Source organism: Tympanuchus pallidicinctus, unplaced genomic scaffold (genome assembly GCF_026119805.1).
Source record: "Tympanuchus pallidicinctus isolate F22 unplaced genomic scaffold, pur_lepc_1.0 scaffold3, whole genome shotgun sequence".
NCBI classification, from domain to species: Eukaryota; Metazoa; Chordata; class Aves; order Galliformes; family Phasianidae; genus Tympanuchus; species Tympanuchus pallidicinctus.
Genome location: NW_026294747.1, coordinates 8,178,486 through 8,200,930, shown reverse-complemented (window position 1 = coordinate 8,200,930; position 22,445 = coordinate 8,178,486). Strand labels below are relative to the sequence as shown.

The 22,445-nt window shown below is 40.9% G+C and overlaps 1 protein-coding gene across 1 annotated transcript in view; it reads right to left on the bottom strand.

Annotated features, from left to right (window-relative positions):
- The window catches only part of IRAG1 (inositol 1,4,5-triphosphate receptor associated 1), a 109,364-nt gene extending 87,460 nt beyond the window's left edge, over positions 1-21,904 (bottom strand). Inside the window, exon 1 of the mRNA XM_052695661.1 lies at positions 21,800-21,904. The gene's annotated coding sequence lies outside the window, so the exon portion shown is untranslated. The remainder of the gene's footprint in view (positions 1-21,799) is intronic.
- Between the last annotated feature and the right edge of the window lie 541 nt (positions 21,905-22,445).

Here is a 22,445-nt window from a genome sequence, read left to right as displayed (position 1 = left end):
AAGAGAGGACAGGGGGCTCGCTGAAACGCTGTCAGCTGGCTGGTTCCCCTTTACCAGGTGTTTGTAAGGTGGCAGGGGCTGACGTGCTCTGTGAGGAGCCTCGTCTGTGTGCCGAGAACCTGAGGTTGAGAGGGACTGACACCACCAGTCAATCTCCCTCTCACACTCTTTTACAGTCCTCAGCCTCTCCACTTCCTCCTTCAGGCTAATCACAAGGCTGAGCAAGTCATTCAATTGCTCACACCTTATACAAGTGCTGCCTCCTTCATGTGGCATTGCAAAGGCCAGGCTGTGGCACTCCTCACAGCCAGTGACCTGCACACTAGAATCTCGTGATGGTAACTCTGTCTGAGTCGCCACACACTTCATACCATTGTTCTCCCCTCTATGCATGCACCAGACCTCAGTCTGGCTCTGGACCATCTTCTTGGCTACTGTCTTTCTGCTGCGTGTGCTCGGGACCTCTGCGTGGGTCTTCACAGTTTTTGTGTTTGAAGCCTTCTGCCAGGGTGCACCCATGGCAACCAGCAGGCTCACTAACTCAACAAGAAAGTCCTAAAGGGGGGCAAGTGATCGGCCCTGCCCTGCTGCCCCCCTACCCTCACACTGTTGCCAGGTTCGCTAAGTGCCCTGGCACTTACCACCAATAGCAATAACACGACTCCTTGCAGGGGAGTCCAGGCAGGGGTAGCTTACAAAAGCACCACGTTAAGACAGCCTGGGAGATAGCTGTACTACCTCCTCTGCTGTGCCTCAGGTGGGCAGCGACGTGTCGTTGCCCTCTCGAGGGCTTTTTGTAGGGGCGATCAAGGGCTGCTTCCGGTTTGCGCCCGTTTAAATCTCCCGCCGTTGCCTTGGCAACGCCCACGCTGCGTCAGAGTAGCCCGACTGAGAGCGGCGTCCGCACGGTTGCCGCGGGAATCCTCGATGAGGAAAGCGATTAAAATCCCCCCGTACCTCGCTAAAAGTCGCGGCGGTTCTGCCAGAGACAGCTCCGAGCCGCGGACCTCGGCGACTCAAGGCGGGCCCTTCCTCACTCCCCGTCCCTGTTTTGCACTGGGATTGCAGGCTTACGGTTTAGCTTCCCGAAAGAACTAGACGCAACAACTGCGCATTTGAGGGTGTGTGGATGTTTATTGGAATGTTTATGCCCAGATCCCCCCGCGCCCTCTCTGTGGCCTCCAGGAGGGCCATCCCAGCGCCGTCCTTGTAGCGGAGATGTTGTGTTCTTCCATCACTCGGCCGCCGTTTGCTGGGCTCAGTGCAGCGCCTGGGTGGCTGGTAGCAGCAGCCCCGACCTGGGCACTGTGGGCTGACCGAGGCCGATCAACGGAGTATGGAAGGATGAGCTGGAGCTGCAGGTGGTCTGCTCCAGCAGGGCAGGGAACTGATGGTCCGTCCCCGTGCTGTTCCCGGCTGAGGTTGGGTCGCCTGCTCACAAGGGGGGCCCGTCGGGGTGCCGTGCGGGCTCTCCGGCGCCCATTTGCCGCTCCCGTGCCACTCGCCTCAGCCACTCGCGGTCCTCGTCCTGCCGCGGCAGTTCTTCAAAGCGGCTGCGCTGGCGGACATCTCCGTGCCACGAGGAGCTGCGCACCAGCCGGCGGGGGGACCTGGAGCGGCTGCGCGGCGGGCTGCGTGGTGGAGCGCTGCGGGAGCGCCGGGCAGATCTTGCCTCCCGCCGCTCCCTGGTGCGCTGCAGCTTCCCCTGGGGCGAGCAGGTCGGGGGCCGAGCCGAGGGGCGCCAGTCCAGGCGCTGCTTGGCGAATATTCTCTGCCGGCACAGGGGGCAGCGAGGGTTGTTGGCCGTCCATTCGTCAAGGCACTCCCTGCAGAAGATGTGCCTGCAGGGCAGAGCACGGACGGTGTCGCGGACCTGGTCCAGGCAAATCGGGCAGCGGTCCTCGCGGGCCTCCACCGGCCAGGCCCACGCCTTGCGCCTGCGGTTGGCAGCCGCCTCCCTGCTCATGGCTCCGGCTGCCCTGGCGCTGTGGGGCTCCAAGGATGGATTCGGAGCCCCAAGGATGGATTTGCGCCTCCACTCACAGTCCACTCGCGAGACTCCTGTCGCGCACTGGCAAAGTCTCAGTGTGTCGTACTCCCTCAGGAAGACGCTTACACCTCGAGAGTCGCCAGCAAGACTCAAGGAGTGCTGCGCCCGCTGGCTATTTATAGGCACCCGGCCCATTGTGAGCTTATGGGCTGACTGTGACTCTGCGATGCCGGCGCATTGTGAGCTCATGGGCTCACTGTGACTCTGCGATGCCGTTGCCAAGGGCGCGCATAGGGGGAGCTTTGCTGTGCGCTTGTTGTGGCGTTGCTAATGTTGGCATTTGCCTGCCGGAGTCCAGCCAAGGATTTTCTGTGGGACATTTTCAAAAGCGATGACAAATAAAAGATTGGTTGAAGAAACCAATGGAATGGATTTGGTGTTGCCATTGATCAGTGCCGTAGCTGTGACCGTGCTGGTGTTTGATAGCGGTGCTAGCAAAGCAAATGCTATACTGGGTATTTTTCACCAAGAAGGGAAGGGGCAGAGCTTAGCAAGAAGGGCTCCCTGTCTTGGTGGGGAAAGAGTAGCACAGCTTCTCTGTTTCTCTTGTCTCCTTAGAATCATAGAATCCTAGAAATACTCAGGTTGGAAGAGACCTCAAGGATCTTTGGAGGAGGGTCATGAACATCATCGTGGTATATTCTTCTTGGAGTGTGTAATCCTCCTTAGGGCAATGAATTTTAACATTAACTTCGGCCTCCTCCACGTCAGTTGTTAGTCATTAGCTCTTCCTGTCTTATTTATTGGTTGGTTGGGGCCGTACGTTGCCTTTCCCTTTTCTGGCCAATGCACTTGCGGAAGGAAGCCTTTGTTAGTCTTCATGTCCCTTGCCAAAGCAGCCTCCAAGCGTGCTTTGCAGAGCTTTGGTGGCCAAGGGGGTTTTTTTCTGCAGGGTTGCTTTCCAGCTGGTCACTCCTCATGTGCCCTGGTGCCCCAGGTTGTTCCTCCTCAAGGGCAGGACTTTGCACTTGCCCTTGTGCAGTCCTTGAGATTCCCCTCAAGCCATTTCTCCAGCCCGCCTGGATCCCTCTGGATGGCTGCACGGCCTTCTGCTGCATCAGCCGCTCCTCCCAGTTTGGGATCCTGCACGGCCCTGTGCGGGTACGCTGCGTTCTGTCACTCCAGATCATCCTGGAGGCTCTTCTGTGGGACTGGACCCACTTTTGACCCCTGCAAAGAGCCTGCAGGGTGGCTGCAGTTCTTCCAAATTCGGGCAGAGCAGCAGTTCTGCAGAGGTGCCGAGGGGCACAGGTATCTCAGCTTGGCATTGTTTGCTGATTGCCCTGAGTCATTTTCCAGGTGAAGTTGTTTCGTGGCACAGTTACAACTGTATCCCAAAGGCTACACTTATTGATGGCCCTGCTAGCATGTAAGCATCTCATGCTGCCATCTGAATGTGGTCATTCAGCTTGCAGCCCTGTCTCTTAGCTTCATTTCCCTACCTCATGTCACAGACTCGCATTTCACTCCTGTAGCCTGATCTCTGTAGTGAATCACTGCACATTAATAGTCCGAAACTTTCAGATTTCCCTCCCCGACAGACTTCCCTGGGAGCGATTCTAAGCACAGCTGCATCTCTCCGTATGCTTAGATTCACGTGATGGCTTCGGTTGGGAAGGACCTTCAAGCCCGCTCAGTTCCAGCCCTTTGCCATGGCCAGGGTTTCCACGCAGCAGCTCAGGCATCACAGGCTCCATCCAACGTGGCCTTGAATGCCTCTGGGGACGGGGCCCCCCCACTCCTCTGGGCAGCAGCGCCAGGGCCTCAGCGCCCTCTGAGTAAAGAGATTTCTCTTTGCGTGGAACCTAAATCTCCCTCTGTTTTGGTGAAAACTGTTCCCCCTGGTCCTGTCTCTGTCTGACAGTGTGAGCAGTTGCTCTCTCTCCTGTTAAGCTCCCTTTAAGTGCTGGAAGATGTGGAATCCAGACGCAAGAGGCATGAGATTTGCTTGTAAGCATAGCTGGGTACAGACTGAATGCCTGCAAGGGCAGGTGAGCCCCACAAGCAGTAATGAGCCGCTTGGTGGGGCAGAGTCAGCGCCATGATAGCAGGGGATGGCTGCAGGATGGGCTGGGCTGTGTGCTGGCGGGCTGGAATGCCAAGGCTCAGCTGCTTACAGCTGTGATGGGAATTAGTGTCGCTGAATGTAGCATGAGAGGTTGGTTGAGCTGTAGTGTTTCTTGTTGGAATAAAACCCAGGGAGGTTTGCTTAGCCTAAAGTGTGTGTAGGGTGGCCCTCACGTTATGCATCTTGCAAGTGTTGTAGCAACAGCAGAGATCAGATTTATGCAAGGGAAGGCAACTTTTCTTTCTTTCTGGAGGTAGAAATTGAGGGGAGGTGTTTGGAAATGCTGCTACACATGGATGATTCAAAAGAGGTTGCAGTAACATCATGTCCAAGATTTTTCTTGGTTGTCCAAGGAAACCAGGTGCCAGGCCTCGTGCTCGCTGTGTTGGATTCAATGCCTATCATGTACATCCAGGTGGTGGCTTACAGTAGCACCTCAGGCTGTTTTCTGGGAGGAACACAAGCCATGTCAGCACTCTCCTGACTGACACAACTGTCTTGCTTGCAAGGGGCTGCTGTCTGTGTGCTGCGGGCACACCTCACCTGCTCTGACTTCAGTATGGCACTCCATGGTGCCATTTAAGCCCTCTGCCCCCCGGTGCGTGCTGCCACGCAGTCACAGAGCTCGGGCTCAGATGATATTGTTCGTTAGGATCTTTGCGTCTTACTATTAAAGAGGGATCTCTGTTGCACAATGTAAATAGTTAAGTACAATGAAAATTTAGCCTCTGCCTGCCTCTCCTTCCATCATTTATTGATGTTGTTTAAAAAAAAAAAAATAGCAAAGTTCTAAATCACAAAATCATAGACATATGTATTTTCCTCCTGAGAACAACTAAGGGATAAGCTTGCACGGCTTCCCTTTAACTGCAATAGCAGCAAAAAAGATGAGAATGAATCAAAAACATCTTTTTAATTATCCTATATGCTAAGATAGTAAATACAGAAAAGGACAACTACACCTTAATAAAGTGAAATAAAATTTCACTTTTGACACTGACTTCTAAAAATAATCAGCTTTCACTAACATTATACACATCCTACAAAATTACTTTCTATCTGTTTACTCAAGAAAAATACATGCTTAGGTGTCATGTTAATAACCATGTATAATAGGACATTTAGAACAGAAGCATGAAAATGTAATACTTAGCTACAAAAAGGCAGTTGTAACACTAATTAGTATTGTGGCCACAACCTGGAGTATTTATTTCAGGTTTTTGCCACACTTGCTGTAACATCATTGAATTGCTATACAATAAATCACGATAGTTATGAACAGGAAATACATTACTCTGTGAAACAACAAGAAAAATAGCTATTATTCCCTGAGGGAGAGGGGTGAAAAAAAGCAAATACCACAAACAACAACAATCAACCAAACAAGAACACTAATAGCATCTGGTTTTCAAAATCCTGCATGACTTATTTCCACCTTTTTTATCTGATTACAGGCAGAACAATCTTTATACTACTGTTTCACTTTCACAGTTCAAACTCAGATTAAAAAAAAAATAATAAAAAAATCAGCTCTGTGCTATAGAAAACCAGTGAGCTCTTGTGGCTATTTCTTCTCCAGGTTTCATCAGTAGGAAAAGCTTTTATGGCTTGTTCACCATTATCCTGGCATGCAGTTATTGCAGGAAGCCTGCATGAGGGGGGGAAAGAGGTAGTATGGTGGCAGAAGCATGGGAAGAGAACTAAACATTGACTAAAACGTGTTTGCTTTATCCCATCATGCCAGTCTTCATTTACAAATGCTTATTTGACTGAAACTTAGTTCTAACTCTGAGCCACTGAATTTAACACAATGAACTGAAAAGCTGACTTTCGAAAGAGAAGTCAAACACTTGGAATATAGTTTTTGTGCAATATGTTCTCAAATACTTTTATGAAATATTGATAATTATACTCAGGAATATTCAGATGAAGGAATAAGCCAATCAATACAACACAGCTGGTAGACTAAACTTGTAACTTAATTATAATTCTTTGAGCTATTATATTTCATTTGAATATCACGGTCGCTAAGCCGTACCAGATAAAGATGTCACAGATTATAATCAGATAAATTGATGTCTTATGTGCCATTTGGTACTTGAAGAGCTATAATCTTCTCACCTTCTTTGCTTTAGTTTCATAATTCATCTATTATATTTAAGTGTATAAGTTGCCATTGTTGCAAGTATCCTTCTTCACCCACATTCACTGCCTGCAGCTATCATTGCCTCTGTGCTGCAAGGTACTCAAGTTCCTCGTCTTACCAGAATTCTTGTCTATCAATTGTTCTCTCCCTAACAAAGGCTCTGGTCTTTTCCCCCTATAGAGAATTCATACAGCTTTATTAACCCTTACAGTATTTTGTACTTACATCTGCTTTAGTTACTGCACACTTTCCTACTTGATCCGCATGGAAAAAAAAAAAAAAAACATTATTTGGAATATTTTTCTTTTTTAAACTAACTCATCTCACTTTCTTTACAAGCATTTAGAAATTTGAAAGACCAGCACTCATCTTTCAGCTCAAGGATGTGACTGCAAATGACAAAAAGGGCATGAAATGAATAAACACAAATGAGAAGGAAACTCACAGATTAGTGAAAACAGTTACATAAGTTTCTACAGACACTGAATGAGGCAGTAGTGACTTGGAGCAGTTCCTGCATAGGGAAGTTATAATAGGATGAATGGGCCTGCAGTCCTTAAGATGTTATGTTTCAACAAGTATTCACAGTTCTTCAGATTTGCCTTCAAGGAGACCTTCAACAATTGCAAATTAATTCTAGAACAATAGAAGCCTCTCTACTAGAATTTAATCCATACATGTTCCATCTTTCTACTCATCCAGCTGATCCATACTGATATGTGCAACAATTGATAGTTTTTGGAGGATACCAGCTCCAGAACTAATCTATTTAACATACCAGGTCCATCTATACCTTCAAGTCGACATAAGTAGAAGACGTTCAGAAGAGCTAGGGGAGGAATAAATAGTGATACCCAAAGTCAGCTGCAACATTCCCTTCCTAAATACAGGTCATATTAAACTTTCCAGATTAAGAACAGTGTGTTTACAGTGTCTTAATAATACTTAAGTATCTGGCCAGTCATAAGCTTAATAAAATTCTGTGCTTCTACTGAGCCCTTGTTATCTGTGGATTCTTGCCTCTGAGTCCTGTATTTAAGCAGATAAGTTAACAGTTAAAAAGAAGGAAGCAATCAACTTTCATAGGCAAACAAAATTGTATGCACACCCCTCCCCCCCCCAAACAAGAGGCATAAATTTTCACTTAAATTGTGTTATTAGGTGAAGAATTAATCTTAATAATTGTCAGCAGTTTATGGACTGGTTTGGCCCAGTTCCATGACTACTGGGGCTGAAGGACTTGTGGGTTTGCATCTCCAGAAAAGGGGAGAGAGGGAAAAAGTGTAGAGAGATCGGCCCTGTAACAAAATAGTGGCAATGATCTGAGGAGAAATGAACTAATTTAAATAAATATGGTATTGGAATGCAAGTTAATACACTGTAATACGATATAATAAGAATTGGAGCTAATAAATCAAATATAAAGAGAGAAAGTGTCTGAAAGCTGAAGGCCTTACACCAATGCTGAGACTGGGTGTGCGGTCAGGGTGAGCAGCAGGGACAAGAGCCCAACAACGCAAAAGAGAGAAAGGAACATCAGATGACCTTGCCAAGGGTTATATCTCCTCTCTGAACACCAAGTCCTGTGGGGTATGTAGTGCTTCTTCACTTTTGGGACAGGTACCTGGAACTGGAGCTCTTTTACTCCCAGTCCACTACATGATGTTATGATGTGGAATATCAATAATCGAAAATCATAAAACCATAATAATATTTGCTCCTTAAAATTTACTAGTCATACAATATTCCTCGTATATACACACACACACAGCTTTTTTAATTTTCCTGGCAGAAACAGAAGAAAGTCTAAGGCCATGCCATTCCACTCATGTTTTCACATACTTGATACGTGAAACAAAAATTTACTTTCTAAGCTTCATTCCAGGAGAAGAAAAAACCCAACAAAACAAAATAATCAAATATCTCCCCCATATACATCTTAAACAAACAAACAAACATGAGAAGTAACACGAAGTAAGGAATATTCTACAAAAAGTGTAAATGCAATATTCACATTCAGTTATTTTCCAGTAAGTTACTTCATGTGAAGACATACAAAAACAAAATGGGTATAAACAGATCCCATCCTAAGCCAGACCTAGATTTTTAGGCCTGGAATTCTAAACTTCAGTCCCTTAGCTTCCCAAAAACGTTTGGCCACTATAGAGCAACACCAGGGAATCAATCTCCCAAAACCAGGAAAAAAAAAAAAAAAAAAGAAAATCAGGTCTATCGTGTCCCTGTGACATGCCTACACACTGCACATTCCCCAGAAGACTTTTCCCATCACTCACTCACATGATGTAGGATTTCTTCTTTTCTTGCCTACAGGACATCAGACTGACCCTCTATCCCTTTTCAGAAAGGAGAAAATGTGCCACTGCTTCATTGCCCACTTATTTCAAGCTTTCTGCATTTGGAAAACAAAGCCATTTTAAGGAGTTCTTTTTCTTAAATAACACTGCCTCATTTTTCAGAGCTGATCTAATATGAAGGAGCAAGCATGGCCCAGACAAGCAATACAACAGATGCTACTGATCTGAATGATCTGTTCCTCAGTGCAGGCTCCAGCTTCCCACCCATAGAAGCAGCTGCCAATCACTTTCTACCCTTTAAGCATTGCCTTAAGCTCACATTCATGCTAGAAGTTTTGCACTTAGAAAACAGGTTTAATTAACTTGTTAGGATTTAGGAAGCTTTTTGCAGAATTACAGATTTTTAAAAAATATGCTTTTTAAAATAAAGGAATCTCAGCAATAAGAAAAAAAATACAAATCTCAAAAATAGATTACTTAAGTAATAGCATCTTGTCAATTACCCTTCAGGACTCTACCATCTGCTCATTACCAAATCACAATTTGTACTTGCAGTATTGCAGAAAAACAAAAAGAAAAAAGCCCAACCAAACAGTATCTGCGAGCTGAGCAGCTGGTTAAAAACATTATCCATACAGAATTTAGTTGAATTTTAAAAAACTTTAAACTCATTACGCCTAGTATTGTACAGAACCAAATACATACCAGATCACTTCTGGAAATATTGCCATTCAAGTATTTTAACTGTTAAGAAAAAGTTAGATGAAACTAAAATTGAATTCAGAAATGCCTAAGAGAATGAAAGGCAAAAGGCATGCTTGCTTTCTTGATATAGTTCCTCTGTCTACGCTCCACTACCACGAAGAAACCACTGCTTATCTATCTTTACTACCGATGAAGCCCTTTCAAAAATAAAGATTCCTATCAGTTTTGTCCCCAGAGAGATCTGAGATAGAACATCTATATAAAACTTTTCTTTTGGAATATACTAAGGTGCTTTGATTGCTTATAGAAAGGTTTTTTGGGATCACAGAATTGCAGGGGTTGGAATGGATCTCAATAGATCAAGTACAGCTCCTCTGGCTAAAGTGGGTACCCTATAATAGGTCACACAGGTAAGCATGCAGTTGGGCCCTGAATATCTCCATAGAAGGAGACTCCACAGCCTCTCTGAGTACCTGTTGCAGGGCTTCATCACCCTCACAATAAAGAAGTTCTTTTGTGTGATACTATGGAATTTCCTATGTTGATGTTTTAGGTCACTACTCCATGTCCTATCACCACACAACACCAAGAAGAACCTGGCCTCATCCATTTGCCTCCCACCTCCCTTTAAATACTTAGAAGCTTTACAAGATCCCCTCTTATATTTCTTTTTCCCTGGCTGAACAGCCCCAGGTTACTCAGCCTTTCCTCATACAGGAGATACTCCAGGCCCTTAACCATCTTTGTGGACTCCTTCTAGGAGATCCCCATCTTTTTTGAACTGAGTAGCCCAGAACCAGGCACAGTACTCAAAATTTGGCCTCACCAGGGAAGAGTAGAGGGGGAGGACCATCTTCCTCAACCTGCTGGCCCACACTGTTTTTAATATAGTTGTAGATAATTAGCTACAGAGATTTGGGAAGACATATCACATACAATTGCATCCAATTGCAGAAACACAAAAAACATGTTTATAAATGCTCGCCTAGGCACTTGTAAGAAATCTCCCCACATACTTTTTTTTTTTTTCTGAAGATACAGAATAAATCTGGGGAAATAAAGGATTATAAATTCACTACACCTTTTTACACAATTATAAAAAAAAAAAGTATTTGAACACCCTTGTCAGTAAATCCCATTGATTTTTAAGGTTTTTGGAATAAAACTCAAGTTGCCAGAACAAAACCAGCACCTTGGAAGTCAGCCTTCTCCGTATAAGAAAAAGCTCAAGTCTTCCTCGAAAACTACTAAAGAAACACATGGGTAACTTCACAGAGAAGTGTCACAAGCTGGAGACCAACAGCAGGAAGAAAAAAAAAAAAAAGAAATAACTTTTTCTCTTCACTTATCCCATTAGAATAGTAACAGAATATTAACTGAGCAATAGTGTAATTGGCCATCCTCAGGAATGATACGTACACCAAAAGAGTCACCACTAGGCTTTACAGTAAGATAGCAGAAAAGATCACAAAGCAGTCTGTACAATTGAGCTACTAAGCTGAAGTAAAGCTTGTTGCTTAAAATTAATGTCCAATTCTTTTTTAACAGAGTGCATACAATAGATTCTTAATGTGCAGATATAAAACTGCTTGGCAGCCATAATAAGGCCAGGAGAAAAGAAGAGGTACATCAAAATACAGGATGTTATGGAGAGGGTCTCCGGTTGAGTATAGCTGACTAGAATAACTTGGATCTCAGAAGGTCATAACTGCAATCACTATTTATTTTTCTTGTACGTTGAATACCCACTCTAGAAGCACTAGAGGCATACTTCTGCAGACTAAGAGGTATAATTTACTTGTTTTCCCACATAATTTTGTGTATCTCAAGCCTTTTCTGTTACTGGGTGGTACAACAAATGACCTTGTGTTCTTTTCTACCAAGAAAACTCACTACCAGAAGGACTGTCAGCAGGAGTGCTTGATGTGCTATTGTTCACTGTGGTGTTCATCACAGTGGGGTTTAAGGGCAACAATTTAAAAATAGGCCACTCATAACATCCACGTTGTTAAGGTTAGTTCAGTTCTTCATCATTGTGTGAACTCCCTTTTGAGCTACGTTTACTGCAAGTGAGAACTTTACATTAGAGGCCTTTCCCACCTTAACATCACTGAGATCACGAAGCTGTGAATTCTGTGTTGCTTAAAGCTCAGGTATTATAGGGTCAGTTGGTACTTAAAATAGACAGCTTTCATATTTAACAGCTTTCCTAAACTAACCTTTCCTTCTTTTCTTTGCATGGACCCTGTAGAATCAAAGAATATTAGGATGTTATAATCACAAAATAAACAAGAGAGTTAGGCAAAGTAGACTATGATAACAAAAGAGAATAAATAGGAAGCTTATCCCTACTCTGGGCTCACTCACAGAACGCCAGCAGAAGCGATCTCCAGAAGAGATCCTTCCCCACTGGTAGCCAGCTCTTAAATGGAGTCTAGGAGAGGTGCAGCCTGGCTCCACCCCTTCTGACAGCACAGGAGAATTGCCTTCACCTGTGCTCCTGTGACTGACTCAGTGCTCACCTCAGGTGGTCAATCATAGGTTCAGGCCGTCACTCAGCAGTTCCCCTACAAACCCACATCTTTCTCACTGAAAATCACTACATAATTACTTTGTTTCTTACCTCCATGCCATCATCTTCTAATCAAACTCAACTGTCATGCTACCATCACAGACATTTGTGGCTACTTTTGTTTTACAGCTAGTATTTCCTATATGCGTTTTTAAGATAAAAACTTTATTATTGAAATCAGGAAAAAAAATATCTTAAAACATCTAGACAAAAAAGACTTTCAACATTAAAAAAAATCAAGGATATTTCTATTTTTTTTTTCCTTAAATCAATGTTGATTTTAATATGGTGAACTGATTTTAGTACCTTTTCTCACTTTACATTATACTTATGCAATGAACTTTAACATCCAAACAGAAATACTCCTTTATGAGCAACAGATACGTTGACTGTTTGAATGTATCTAAAGTCTTTTCAATAAGTAGTTAATTTTAACAGTAGCACAAGCAGCAGCCTTGTGCTGCCCCAGGAACCATAGATACAGGAAAACAGCTGACATTTTAACTGGGCCCACCCAAGCTGTGCAAGCCTGACAGCTGTGTAGCTACACATCTAAACCAACACAGAATGCCTGCCAGTGTTCTGATCACAATTGAAAGACATACCATACCCTGGCTCTGCTGGGTAGTGAGAATGGAGCAATTCTGGCCAAGCCTGTATTCACTTAAGCTCCCAGCAGCACTCTCTAGCTTGTATCAAATTCCACATTGCCAGGTATTTTCCCTTGCAAGGATAAACACACAGCAACACTCAAAATGCTTGCAGCTCATGGGGCGCATTTGCTTGAGCTAGTTTAAACTAATTTGTTGGGATAGTTGCCAGGAATATAAACTGTAGATTTAGCTGAACCCTACTGCTTATGTTAGAGGGGTAGTTAACTATCTGAGAATAGCTGTTTCTTTCCCAAAGTTCCATCACACAAATAGAAATCATGACTAACATGAACCACGTGTTTATTTCCCAGCACCCTATAAATGAATGATATTTAACTGTGCTACTTTACCAAATGTAAAAAGCAAATTGAAAACAGCTAGATGAAATCTAGCACAAAGTAACAAAGCTGACTGTGATTATATATTGCTGGGTTTCTTAATTTTACAAGATTTACAAGAATATCATAAACAAAAAGGACACTACCATAGTTTGACAGCTACTCTATAAGAGTATTGACCTCTTGACTGCAGTATAAGTTACTTCCTCATAATAACAAGGTTATTAATTCATATAGCTTGGAAAGTTTGATCCTCCCTAAATCAAAATCACAATTCTCCAGTACTTACATAAGAACAATCAGATGGTTCCTTCTCACTGATGAAAAGTAATCCAAGTTTTAATCTTCTGAAACACACAGAACTGTAGCACTGCAGACAGCATTACAGAGTTAAACCTGGGCCTCTCATACCCTTACAGTAACTATCACCTGTTCCTTTGAAATCAAAACAAACTGTAGCGCAGCAGATAACTTAATAGTGGAGAAAATCTGAAGTCACAGGAACAGAAGATCTTTTGTTAAAGGGAACGCCATAAAGATATTGCAGAAACAAAACAAAACCTGCTTTCTAGCTTATTTATGAGCAGCTTCTGCTGCAGTTGGCAAGTCATAAATAGGGCAACTGTCTCTAAACATAGGCAATCTTAACTCCAAATGTTCTTAAACATCCCATAACACGATACTCCCAACTAACAAAGCAAATTAAACGTTATTTACCTGTGATTCATTCATTCACTCCAAAGTCTGGAATTCCATGAAGAATGTTTATCAGTAGTTCTAATCTGATAGTAAATTAAGTTTTGTAGGTAACAACGGTGAACTACTGTTTTCACGTAAAGTTAATCTTGCAATTTTTTACTGATATTAGGGAATTTGCTTTGTTAGTATTCTGCCTCCCTAAACAAAGTTTGCATTTTGCTGATAGATCTTAACTCAAAACATGGGATTTTAGAATTTTAGCTGATTGATTTAATGAGAAGGACAAAGTTTCTCTGATAACAGCCATCTCCTTATGAGTTGTTCCAGTGTACCATCTGTAGGTGTAGGCAAAGAGACGAATCTATTAATTACAACATAACACTTAGTAATCACTTCTCTAAAAGCAGAAAAACATTCTCCCTTTTAGCAATTTCTCTAAAATGTAGAATGAGAAATATTAATTTGCCAAGACCAAAGGCTAGACATCAATGTGGGATGCAACACTGATGCTCAGGCTGAAGACAGTAGTAAGACATTTGCCTTAAACCTGATTACACAAATTATTAGCCCATCAAAGTTGTTTAAACAAACGCCAGGTGTGCTTTTATGTGACTCAAATGTCAATAAACTGTAACATAGCTACGTGTTTGGTATTTCATAACAGGCATTTTGCTCCACAGCTTGGAAGGAGACAATTTTATCTCAAATATACTCTTGAAAAGCACTGCAGAGCTGGATAGAGGAAAAAGCTGCATCCTACAAAATTCAACACTTTGCCATCTTAGCCAATAACATTTTAGCTACCATAAGGAAGCAGATAGAAAAAAGGAACTGAAATTAATACAAGTAATGAAGACATGATAGCACTACAGTTTATATTTTAAAAAGAAAGAATTTCCATGCAAACTTACTTCATTTGGAGAAGACATTTATTTCTATGATAGCATCCACAAATTCAATAGAGCATCTCTTCATTATTATTATTATTATTTTTTAAACATGAAAGCAATATTCACTTCTGTAAATTGTTATGGCAATGTCTAATTCTGCTCTCAAATAGAAAGAAACAGAGAAATCACGCTACTGAGTAGCAAATACTCAAGGAACTACTTTAAAAATCAAAATTCAATGAACAGAAGGACCAAACATTGTTTCATCAAAATCCATGTAGCCGTAAACAGCCATGCTGGCCCATCTTGCCTTGTAGGAACAACAACAACAACAAAAAGAATCAAAAAACAAAATCAGATAATTGTGGCCAAATATCTGGAAAAAATAAGTTTAAAAAAAAAAAACAAAAACAGTTCCAGCAACCAAGTTGACAGGAACATAAAAAAATGTTTGTTCAAAGAACTATTTTTTAACATCTAAGCAAAAGATGGCTAAAAGGTTCTTGCTCATTCGCAGTTTTATTCAGACAAAGTAACTACACTTCAGCACTCGGCATGTTTTGCATCCAGTCTAACAGCTGGGTGTGATGGTAGTTTGGAGGGGAAGCTAATCTCAGTGCAAGCTGTTACAGAATAATCAATGCCTTAGAGATGTCACAACCACTTCAATGGTCTCTAAACTTGAACATGGCTCCCCAACATAAGGATGAACCAAACAATCTCCAAATATACTTCCATCATAAATTATTCTGAGATTCTATACAAGGAAAGGAAACGTACAAGAACGCTTTCTTCTCTCTTTTTTTTTTTTCTTCCTTTTTCTTTTCTTTTTTTTTTTAATGGAGATTACTTCCATTTATACCTCAATACTGCCCTCTGCTGATATTCACCCTCCTTGATTTGCACACAAAAAAAGTGAGGCTGTGATGTGAGTTCTAGTGTGTTTCCTGCATGCGAAGGAAGGAAGTTTAGCTGAAGAATGCTCGTGTTCTCTTATATTCCAGTCATCATGAGAGGCTGAATCTCCAGGCTTACAATAGACGAAAAAAGGCATAAGTACTTTTACCAGGTTGGTTTGAAAAGTATCTATCTCTATGCATATACACACATGCACATGTATGTAACTTGTATATTTAAGGGCAAAGCAGGAGATGAGGGTGAAGAGAGCTAAGATTTTTGAGGTGCTTTATTTAGAACAATCTCCAGTGCTCTGGAACAACCCTATTCAAAGCATATAAAAACATTTCAATAATGGTCCATAAAGATCATTTGAAAGAGAAGATTAAAAAAAGGATATGATGGAGAAATCTCCCACACCTGGAAGATCAGAGTGATCATAAGAATTGGCAGCTATGGTTTTACATGAGCAAAGTGTACAAGTGGAAGGGAAGAGAACTTTGAAACCAACAATCTTAACTTTTTTTTTTTTAACAATTATTGTAATTGAAAAGAAAGATAAAAAAAAAATAAAATAACAAACTGCAAAGAGTTTCTCCAAACAGTTGACAGCATCTTTTTGCTAGCTATTTTTAAAGTTTTAGTAGTATGAGAATTGAATTACTACATTTCATAGAAAGCTTTGAAAACAAAGCTTTCCCTTCACTTTTTTTTTTTTTTTCTGGTCTACTTTAGTTTCTAAACAGATCACACTGGTATCCTAACTTCTCAGTACTCTGCAGAAATGTTCTGTTTTACTTTAGATACACCACTGCTAAATTTGTGCACAAGTTTGTTTTGTTTTCCTGTATTCCTACACTCTCTGAACGGCCAATAAGAGATCATACTGAACTAACTGTACTCCCTAGTTAATGAATAAGCTATGACTGGCCTTTTCTAAGGGAAAGCAATGCAAGTATTTCTAAATCAGGGTTAAAAATCTAATATGAGTAATCTTGGCAGAGGAGACATTTATTTGTACATGAATTCAAAGAATTCACGTTTCCTGCAATGGTGTATAAAAGTCTTACGTTGAAGTAGTGACTTTATAAAGGGCCAGATCTACTCCATCTACTTGCCTATGGAAAAATACATATTACCTTAGAGGAAGGTAAAAAGATTTTTACTAAGTATTTCTGAACAGGACATTACAGCATTAAATACCAAGAAGTGAAATTCAGGCTAAAATTCCAGAAAGGTTTCAGCAGCAAAGCTAGGCTGATTATCTTAAGATGCAAGTTTAAATTGAAACTATATTAATCTTAGAATGTACGTAGAATGCATTAGGCTGTATGTCCCTGCATACAGCCTCTGCACTGAATGTCACAGCTAAGTTAATAGCTTATACTTAAAATTATTAGTAAACAGCAAGCCTTGCCATTGGTCAAAAAGAGGATTTTTTAAAGTTTTTTAAATCAGAAATACCAAAGTCTAAAAGTCAGAATCTAGGAAGTACAAAGACCTGATTTTTCAGACTTCAGTCACACTACTTCTACCATTCTACATTAGTCACCCAGCTTATCGAGTACAGTGCTACACTTGATTACTATGAAGGATCTGCACTTGGAAAATATTTAATTATTAATTAGTCAAAAGTGTTTCCCTTACAGGCTGTGCATTTCCAACACTTCATGAGTCACCATCTCCAAGCTGAAGTCACAAAATAATCAATCTACTGAAATGCAAACGAGATCCACCCTTTACCGGGAAGATAATGTTGAGAAGGAATAACTTGTCAGAGTGGCATCTTCCTTCATTTAAATACCTGATCTGTATACATACACAGACACTTGAATGATATAAATAAACTTTTACTCATCCTTACAGAGGCAACATAGCTCTGGGAGTTTCATTACTGGCTCCTGAATCAACAGAATTCTTGACTAGGTTCCACCAGCGGCTTTATTAGTAGCAGCTATGCGCAAGCTGGAAAGAACACAACTTTGCATCCCAGCCTGAGCTTGCAGATGAAAACAGTTATTTATAAACACGCTTCATCACAGAGAGCAGTTTCAGCAGAAGGCTAAGATACACTAGCAATTACCACCACTGCCCTTCGGCAAGTGAAATCAGCTGTCAACTGCAGGCAGACATCCATACACTGAGGGAGGGGGGAGAGGGAAATAAATGCCTGAAAAACAAACAATTGGTTTTTGTTCTAGATGCTGTCACCTGCTTCTGGGAAGTTACAGTTCACAGGTACTTGTTCAATTAAATTACTTTTTACGTTGCTGCCTTTGCGTCATCACCCACTTACTCTTTAGAATATGCAAGTATAGTAAGTATACTTAAAGCAGTGCATGAAGACCGGCTGCATCTCAAAGCAAAACTTACTTCTGGTAGGTAACAATTACTGGTTCCCTCATAAAAGAATGTAATTAAGCACATGTGGAGTTAAAAAGTCTATGGATCCACATGCATGCACCGTGTTAATTGTAATCTTGAAATACATGTTGATGTGAGGTATGAAAACAGTCTTCTACAAGGGTGGCAGCCATCCACATTACTTCTCAAATAACTGAACAAAATGTCCCTGGCCTCCCAAGAAAAACATGGAAATAAACACATCCAGTGCAAGACAGAAACACAGAACAGACATTTAATAAGAAAATTAACAGCTAGCCACACACAGTGTATTATAATGGAGTTTTCAACTAATCTGATTTATGCTTTTTCATCCACAACATAAGAAGACTTAAAGATAAGGATTTCCCTCCCTCCCCCCATCATTAATGCAGAGATGACCATTAAGTCTTATATAGTTATTGGCATAAAGCTGAAGTTTTTAAAAGTAATCCTTTCCATCTTGGGATAGACAAAATATAGAAAATATACCTGCTTCATAGGTAGGAATTAGTCACAGCAGAAAAACAGTTTCAAATTTTGAGGTAAGGGGAATAAAAATGTAAATTGCTTTTAAGATTTTTTTTTTTGGTCCATAGCCTAAAGTTGTTCCTGTGCCCAGCAGGAATTGTCAACTATTATTTAAAAGGTGAGAAAGAAACGTTAACAAAATAGTACAGAAATACACGTGTGGGTCAGGCAAGTGTATCCGTATGAAAATACACCAATAAGAATGGAAGGTAAAAAGCTCAGTGAGGTGCCAGCATCTTTGACAAATACATTGTAATTAGAATTAGTTACTGCTTAGCCTGTAGGTATGGCTTTTAGCAGTGCTCCTGTCACACACAGAGAAAATCTGGAGTTTAATATTTTAAATGTCTACTATGTAGTATGTTAAAAAATTATGTACTAAATACACAATGTATGCCAAGGAAGAATTTATACCTGTATGTACATATACTTTACTTTAAAATCCAAGTATTGTTATTTTAGCATTATTCATAGTTAAAGTAATCTTAGAAGGTTACAGAATAAGCTTTTAATGACTTTAAATGTTTACTCAATAAAACTAAAAAGACAGGTTTTAAAAATCAGAACAGGACTAAAAGTGCCATCACTGGCTCTGCTATTTACGTCTAAAAATGTAGATACTCAGAACATATGTACAGGTAGGAACTTCAAAGAGTTTTGAAATAATGAAGGCTTGTCGCTGCTCTCAGTGCCTTGAACTCAACACCTTTGAAATATAGGACAGACTGACAGTGATCACAAGGATTTTTTTTTCTTGTAAGGCAGAGAGTTAAAAATACGAATCATACCAAGTTTCTACAACATCTGTGGCGGACTGTTCTCTCCTCATGCAGACTTGGGATTTTGCTCTTGATGTTTTCGGTATCATTAGAAACTGGTTTTTAGCCACCAGAGGAGTTCTGTGTGCCGTAACATTGATATCAAACTTAATTTTTTTAATTATTGTTATTATTTTAACTAGATGGGGGTATATGTATTTATAGGACACTGAACAGATTTTCAGATCTTGTTTGTCAGCATAAAGATCTGTCCACAAAAATTAAGGGCAGCAATCAGTTTAAAGATTGTCACTGAGTGTTAAAAAATGATTCCCTAACAAAGAAAGGAGACAAAAGCACACCAATGGAGAAGACATTGTGGATGTTACAGACAAGAAAATAAGCTACTTTTCCGATTTAATTTCTGTGTACAGAAGTCTATGTAATTTATATTATAGATCTGGTTAATGAAAAGTACATTAAAAACAACCAGCCAGCCCCAGGAAACAGCGTATGATTTGTTGACATATTCCCAGAAGCTTTCTTCATCTTCAGGCTGATTCTCAGGCTTCATCCTTCCTGAGAATTTCAGCACAAGTGTTCATTGTTATTTTTGGAACTGACTTCTACACTCAAGTACTTGGTTGTGTAATGTGTTTTCCTTTCCTTAAACTTTCTGTTTAAAAGGGTTGTTTTTAGAGAGCATGCACAGATTTCAGAACGAAAATTGTGATAAAAAGGAGAAAATAATATGTAGTATCTCTACTGTTACCGCAGCATTTTTAAAGTGCAGTGAGAGTGGTAGAATACATTGCTTTCTGTATCTACAGTTTTTAATCTTTGACTTACAGTACACAAATTGAATTTCCTCCAATTAAACGAGGTTTACTTGCTTAGAGGAAAAAGTTCCAAAATTATCCCACTGGTATTGCTAAGTACATTTTCCTCCATGAGCTTCCTCCTTCACTTAAGGAGTATTTTGTACAATAAGTGCATATGGTAAAAAAAAAAAAAAGTGAAGTTGATGGAGATGCTGGATCTTGATGCCTCATACTGGGTAAGCAACTAATTGCTCTGTTTTTTATCTGTATGTTTAGCAGCTTCATTTCAAAGGACATTACAACGTTACATCAGACCCCAGGAATCCTCCTAGGAAAAAGCTTGGCAAATTATAAAATCTGTCTTCATTTCTCTAGGAGAGGGAAAAAAAAAAAAAAAAAGCAACACAAAAACTCAACTTCTGCTGGTTCACATGGAATTTTCTGTAAAACTAAGTATTTTAAAAGAGATTAACATCTACAGTGCCAAAATTCCTAAAGTTGACCATAACTGAATAAGTCAGGAAAAAAACCCTCTAAATATAAATCCAGTGAAGGTCTTAAAAAGATATTAACTCTTTCTAGTAAGGAAAACATAGGATAAAAAAAAGCAGAACTTAGATGAAATTGTAGTTGAAGTGTAAACTAATAGCTCTACAGTTTTTCAAATAATGCATAAGCATCCAATTAATTGATAACATACATCTAAAATCTGTAATGATACTCATTAATTCTTGAAAGTCGCCATCAAAGATTAGGGTCTTATGTAGATCTGCCTTATTTAATGAGGTGTTCATAATTCAATTTAAATTTGTCATTAAACTGCTGGGCATTTATCAATCACACCTTCCTGAAAGAAGCTGAGATCTCTGTTGAGAGAAGTGACTGAAAAAAAAACAACACTTCACTTGCCTGAAGGTGGCAGTGATGATACCATTCTTACAAGACTTAATCAGTAGCAGGTTTACATTTAAAAGATTTCAGGTCTCTAATCATAAGAAAAAATAGCATTGTAGAATTGCATTTTTACTGTTTTCTATTAACTATCTATTAACCATTTCTTCAAAATAGCTGTACAGCAGCAGGGTCTAGAGTGCATTAACGAGGCTTGTCAGGGCCACACTCCTCATCTAGAGGTGCAGGAGCTCTATTTAAGCTCAGTCGAAGACACACACTCCTCATTAGAGTTACTGTGCTGCAGTGCTGGTCCTTAGCCTCTCAGAGCAACATTTCTGGCCAGCTGTAGACACGGCTGATTTCGATCTTTGCCCAAGAACTGATTTCTGCCTCAGTCTAGGGCCTATGAACAAGCTATGTTTATGACTGTCCTACTAATGGTCATCATATCAGACATGCCTCATCAGGAGCCTTACCTGACACCTACCATGCTCAGCTACTCTGCGGTTCATGCCAGTTAACAAAGCCCTAGCCATCACTATGCTCTACTCTTGGCTTCAAGACTTTAGGGAGAAACTAGCCTTCATTGCTCCCTAACGCAACACCAGGCTTTACAAAAATGGAATGCAGTATCACTTGTTTCTTTTTTCCATAGTTCACTGAGTGACTATTGAAACAAACGTTTACGTTATTGCAGTTAATTTGCACTCTGAAAATTTCTGAAAACCATTCCCATCTTTAATTAAAAAAAAAATAAAAAAATAAAAATAGGGAACAATACTTAATCTTACAATCAAAAGTAAAGAGGCTTCACTAATAAAAGAAACTTGTCCCAACCACCCAACCGTTCTAAATAGAAGTTCACTCATTTGTATGCACACCTCAAACACAAATGGCAATTCGGTTGCTCAGGCAGGCAAAGGCTTTTTTATTTTATTATTGAAATAGCTCAGTGCAGTGCTGTAACAGGACAGAAGGCACAGCAGTAACAGAATAGCAAAATCCCAGGTTACAGCCAGAGAGGACTTTGTGCAAATACAACAGCTGTGGGCTCAGAAACAAAGGAAAGAAGCCAGTTACCTTCAGAATGCCTCATGTACACAGGAATCACCAGCAATCTCTCCTCGCCTCCACTGCCAACCTTTCAATGAGGTCTGGGAAGGAGTGCATCCTGGCTCCATCCCTTCCAGCTTCCAGTTACTCAGATGCACTGCGTGCAGCCGAGCTCCCCCGGGTTGGCTCTGCCTTCCCACCAGCTGCTCCATCACTGCTTCAGGACAACTCGGCATTTCCACTACACTTAGTTAAGTTCCTTTTCTATTCCTGAAGAACGTTTAAAATATCATGTGGTAATAAAGTTCTTAAAATTGTCCACTGTCTACTGAACGCATTGCAGGCATGTCTTTAATGGGAAAAATCACCCAATTAGGTGCATTTTTAAGGATGCACTTTCACTGTTTTTATTAGTTTCTGCATTTTTTCACTTTGTTGCCGGATGTGAAAGCCTCTCTATACATGAAAGAACTAAGGACTGGTGTAAGTAGGAGAAAAGATAGTTACACTTCATTGGACTGGGCAATTCGGTTGAGAATAATCAGTGCATAAATAAACGCTCTGATTCAAAGGGTCGATTAAAAACACCACTGCCGCTGCAGAGAGCGACCAACGCTGCAGGTAAGCGGGTCGCTCAGGGCTGGCGGCCGCCGCTCGCTGAGGGGCGCCCGCG